The sequence below is a fragment of the Pan troglodytes genome, chromosome Y (assembly GCF_028858775.2).
Source record: "Pan troglodytes isolate AG18354 chromosome Y, NHGRI_mPanTro3-v2.0_pri, whole genome shotgun sequence".
Classification (NCBI taxonomy): Eukaryota; Metazoa; Chordata; class Mammalia; order Primates; family Hominidae; genus Pan; species Pan troglodytes.
Window position 1 is genome coordinate 25,507,052 of NC_072422.2, and position 5,861 is coordinate 25,512,912.

A 5,861-nucleotide genomic window follows, 5' to 3' on the forward strand; every position below is an offset into this window, starting at 1 on the left:
GTTTCAATAGAAACTGATTCTTGGCTCTCCCTATTTCTATTTTCCATTACATTACTTCTTGATCTCTTTTAAAAGTGCCTCAACTTTTCCTTCATTGTTGTCTAGAACAGCAGTCCCCAACTTTTCTGGATGCAGGTACAGGTTTCATAGAAGACAATTTCTTCCACAGACAGGGCAATTGGGCTGGAGGGAGGAGGATGGTTTGGGAATGGTTCAATGCATAATATTTATTTTGCACTTTATTTCTATTATTACTACATTATAATACATAATAAAACAATTGTACAACTCACCATAATATAGAACCAGTGGGAGCTCTGAGCTTGTTTTCCTGCAACTAGACAGTCCCATCTTGGGGGACAGATCATCAGGCATTAGATTCTTATAAGGAGCATGCAAGATAGATCACTCACATGCATAGGGCACAACAGGGTTAGTGCTCCAATGAGAATCTAATGTTGCTGTTGATCTTACAGGAGGTGGAGTTCAGGCAGTAATGTCACAACGGGGAGTGGCTGTAATAAAGATGAAGCTTGACTTGCCCACTTGCTGCTCACCTCCTGCTGCTCATTCTGGTTCCTAACAGGCCATGATCACTACCAGTTGGGGGTTGGGAACTACTGGTCTAGAAAGTAAAAGCTATCTAATTGTTTACATAATGTTATATTAACTTTTGCTCACCCATGACTAAATAACAAGACACTGAAATTCTTTATACAAGTATCACCTGCTATTTATATCTATTCAGTTCCCAGTAAATTTGGATAGGCTAAGGTTAACTGATAGTAGAAAATTTCTTGAATACTGTGATTCTTAAAAGCCTTGCCAGAAGTTAAACTACAGAAATCTTAAAGTCACCTACTTTAAAAGGGGTAGGTCACCGATTTTGAATGGGGGTTTGGGAGTGGCCATGCTAACAGAGATCTGACTGAATGAAGTTATTTTTGCCAACTAACCAGATGGTAACGCATCTTTAAATTGTGCAATTAACTATGTTTTTTAAGACCTTAAAAATAGCAACTTTTTCCAACAGTTATTTTTGAACTTCACTGTTACACAGTTGAGGTGACATTCATTATAAAGAATACACAGAGGCTACTATATTAACCATTATATCTATATCTTTAGTTAACCTGAACGAAGTTGAGTAGATAAAATAAGATTCACATTAGGTAAAAAAAAAACAAAAAAAACCCAAAAAAAACACAAACTCTACAGAAGTCTTGAAAAGCAAAAGAGAACTGCCTCTTATAAAATCATATCCTTAAAAAAGAGGTGAGATAAAAACAAAGCAGTGTTTTTATCAGTACTGCATCCTTTTTTTCACAGTTATTTTCATTTACAGTTTGAAAGAGGTAGATAATTCTGCAACAGACAAGAATTAAACTGTGATTATCAGGTGTAATAAAATAGTTCCATTAACTTAGAAATATTGGTCTCATCAAGAAATATATTAATACACATTTGAAGATGACACACTCTGTCATTCTAGACTCATGTTTTTTCTATAGCTTGGAATCCCCTGCCACTATACATATTACAACTCCAGAATGATACAACAAAAAAATTTAATTGATCTCCACATTTAAACATTTTCTTGGTCAGCTACAGTGTCCAGAAACAGGGCCAAAAAACAGGGTCAGATTGTATACATTTATGGACATGTTCAACTCTGCAGGCTTGGCAAACAGAGAGGTTTGCCAACTTCTATTCTAGAACATTGCAGATACTGGGCAAGCCACAGGGCCATTTACAAGGGAATCTTCTGCAAAGGGTTCCTTTGGGTTTTGTTGTTGTTGTTGTTTCCACTGCTAGCCAGAGCAATAATCAAATTCCAAAATACAATGCAGATCTTCGTAATACTGTATTGTAACACAGTGTATCTAACATAAACAGTATGCCGAAAACAACAGAACAAGTTCTGTTTTTCACATTGCTTTCTCCCCGAAATTTACCTTTCACACAAAACAAGTACCACAAAGAAGTGTCACAGCCTAAGAAACTGCCTTAGTATAACATTAAGAGCTTACATCCAGCTTTACATCTGATAAAATATGACTGCTGGTATTAACTTTAGGGCATATAAGGTATCTTCATCTCTTCTGAAAGAAGTGGGTCCAGTATTTTGTTTTGTAGCTGAATTGAATATTTATAAAAAGTTGGGGGGTGAGCAGGGGAAGGTGAGTATTTTTGTTTTGCTAATTTTGGCAAAGTAATAAAATTTGTCAAATTTCATGTTAACTTATTTTCCTCTGCTATCTGCCTCCTTGATTATCATAGTCACTAGGGGAAGTGTATATGTAATTCACATCCTAGACTTCTTCCTAAGTACCATATTTCTAAGTACTGGGAAAATTTCCATTTTCTACCTCTAATAGACCACAAATCTGACAAGAGAATATATGTAAAACCATTTAGCTCTATGAGAAACTGAAATAAAAGAAAATTAAGGAATAAATAGTTCAAAATTTTCCATGCCAAGTGCAGAGATCTAGATACTGATTTTTTTTTTCTTTAAACATAATTGTAACCTGAAACTAAAGCAGAACAATTGTCAGTTTCATAAATATTAAGCCTATTGGTCCAATGACTTGCCTGCATATGCTACTGTTTTGGTTTTTCTTAACATCATTTACATTTAAATGATCTCTGTGTGTGTGTGTACATATATATATATATATATATATATATATATATATATATTCTGTCAATTTTGAGGAATTCAAAGTTTACAGTCACATCAATTTGGAAAGTCATACAAATATTGTCAAAAAACTGATCTGAATCAAATATGCCATGCTTGTTTCTTAATCCATTGAAGTTTTACTTATCATTTAAATGACTTGACAATATTAGTCAGTTTATATTTTCTTTTATGTAGATATTATGGGCTCCAGAGTTTAAATTAGTATTTGATTTCACATTACGAAACCATTATAAAAAAGTCTCAAATTAAGATAATTTAAGGTGATGAACACACAAACGTACACTTTGAAAGGAGAAGGCAATGAAAACATGCATTCCAATAAAGGGGGAAAATGAAGCTGATGTGCAACATAGTTGGGGAAATTGGTAAGAAGCTTTCTGTTACCACACAGTTGAGTAGTTCTAAAAAAACAGAGATATGGTAGAAAAAGGAGAGGAAATTTTCATTACAAAATCAATAGTTACAACTAAAAGAGAAGCATGTACACAAAATATATCCATCAGTACAATGATCACACTTCATCTTAATCAATGCCTAGAGGAGATCCTGTGGAGAGGGCTTTTGAGTAGCATTTTACTTCATTCACTCCTTTGGGGTCAGCCTCCAGATGGACTCCAGGGGCTCTTTTAGAGGAAGTGTTCAGCATATTGGAAGAATCCAGGTCAGCACAGGAATGCATCACAGGCACTGCTAAATCTACATCAGCTACTTTCACAGAGACCTGCCCTTTCAGAATTCCCAGTTTCTCACTGAGTTCATTCCTTTCTATTTGAAGAGCCTTGTACAGCTTCTCTAACCGCTCCAATTTTATTTGAAAGACCTTATAATTTTTATCACGAATAGTTTTCTGTAAGAAAAAAAGATAAGATTTATGTAACCTTATTAAATATCATTAGGTTACTATATCCAAAATTGAGTAAATTGAGCCATAATTAAAAAAAGTTGCTTTGTTTTCATGTCTTAAACCTCACGATATAGTGCTATGTTAAATATTTAAAATTATTGTTATGCAATGTGATAAAAATTATCTGTCATTTTCCTTAAAGTAATCAAAATGGACCTTTTGACTTTAAGTATGACTTATGAAGTATGAAGAAAATCAAGGCTATTAATCAAAAATACCAGCAAAACTTTTCCTATAGAAGCAAAGATAATATGTTATAATTGTTAATTTCTTTTTTATATAAAATAACTCACCAAGGGAATGCACATCTATCAGCTTTCTGAAAAAATAATTTCAAACTGATAACTGTCAATTTTAATTATCTTAATTAAAATAAGCCATATTATGTTTTTCTATCATCTAATAAGTTCTTTAGTGAAGAGCTAAAAATATATATAAAGAACATAAAATCATATCCAACTATTAAGGGAAGATGCTATTTTCATCTACTTGCAGTTTTTCTACCCAAATATAAATAATTTGTTTTAGCCATATTATCTCATTACTGAAGTATCATAGGATGACTGAGTAGACTGCTCATTGTAAAATCTAACTGAATCAATTCATTATACATTATAATATCTACCATTAAATGATACTTATTGCTATACATATTATCATTGATATAATAAAAATAACTTGAGAAAATGTTTTAAAAATGCCAGCAGTAAGAGTTCATTAAAGTTATTTTTACATGGGTTTTTCTTCCTTTCTACCATTTTTGAGAAGAGAATGTTCCAACATTTTCTTATGAAATGTTATAATTAGTCCAATCAAGTTTACAAAATAAAAACTTAAGTGACTGCAAATGGTAGGCAACTCAGCTATATTTACAGCAAACTTGGTAAACTCTACTTAGTTGCCTTTTGGAAATGAATAAATCAAGGTAGAAAAGCAATTGAGATACTAACTCATGCTCTCAGGGGAAAATCTGAATAAAGCTATCTTTTCTAACACAGAGCAAGTGACTCTCAAAGTCACAGTATCTGAACTAGCAATATCAGCATCGCCTGAATACCTAGAAATGCAAATTCCTGGGCAACACCAGAATCCAACAAAGCAAAAAACTATGGAGGGAACAGGGAAGTCGGTTTAATAATACTGAGTTTGTGCAACCTCAACTTTGCTTTATAGGAAAGCAAAAATCTCGATATGATAAAGTTTTCTTCAACAAAACTCTGAGATAACTATGTTGAGGGAAAGAAGTTTATCACATGCAAGAAAATCTAACTCGCTGCAGGAAAGTGTATAAATAAAACTTGTTGTTATTAGGCACACATTCTGAAGGTAAAGACACACTTCCAGACGTTATTTAGTTAAGACTAAATAATGACTTAGTCTTCGTACTGAAATAAGTAAGTACTCATTATTTAGTCACGTAAAACCTTCTTACCTCTTCAGCCATTTGCAGAAGTGTTGTATTATTATTTTCCCATTTGGTACACCATATTACCATTTCTTTTTCCAGTTTTTAAATTTTCTTTGTCAGCTGTGAATCAACATAATCATAAACTTAAATTCTAAGTTTCACTTCCTGATCCACCACAGAAATCACTTCACAATGTTCTTCCCTTCCTCCATCACTGCATTCTTCTCAACCAGCTGACACTTGTGTTTTCTTTATAAGAGTAAGTGGTATCTTTCTTTTGTTAGTAAAGTTTATCTCAGAAGCTCCTACGGTAAAAGCAGCAGTAACCAAAGCAGAAGTTTCACATTAAAAGAAAACAAAGTTGTTGTCCTTAATTTCAAGGGAATCAGCACATGGTAGCTGAATTCTCTCAATTAAGACTGGTGTGTAGCTCAGCTCAGGTGTGGACAGTAGAGCTGAGACCTCCTGCTCCTGAAGTATATGAAAAAATGTCCAAGAGTTTTCTGGAGAAATGATAAATTACACTAATCCATCAGATTATTTTATATACTGTCAGCCCCAAAGTAGCTCAAGAATCTGAAAGGAAATCAGTGTAAGAGCTAGAGGTAGCATAATTTAGGGAACTAATCAGGAAAGAGGTATTAACATTTCTGAATCCTTAGTTTCATTTATCCTTTCAATTCACAAGATTGCTTTATTTCACATTTTGATAAAGACCAAAATGGTCCAAAAATAAGGGGAGGAAGAACCTATACTACAAGAACCGAATTCCCAGACACTCAGGATAAACTTTAGGTATATCCTTCAATCAGCTTTGTTCCAAATACAGGTAACGAGCCAGG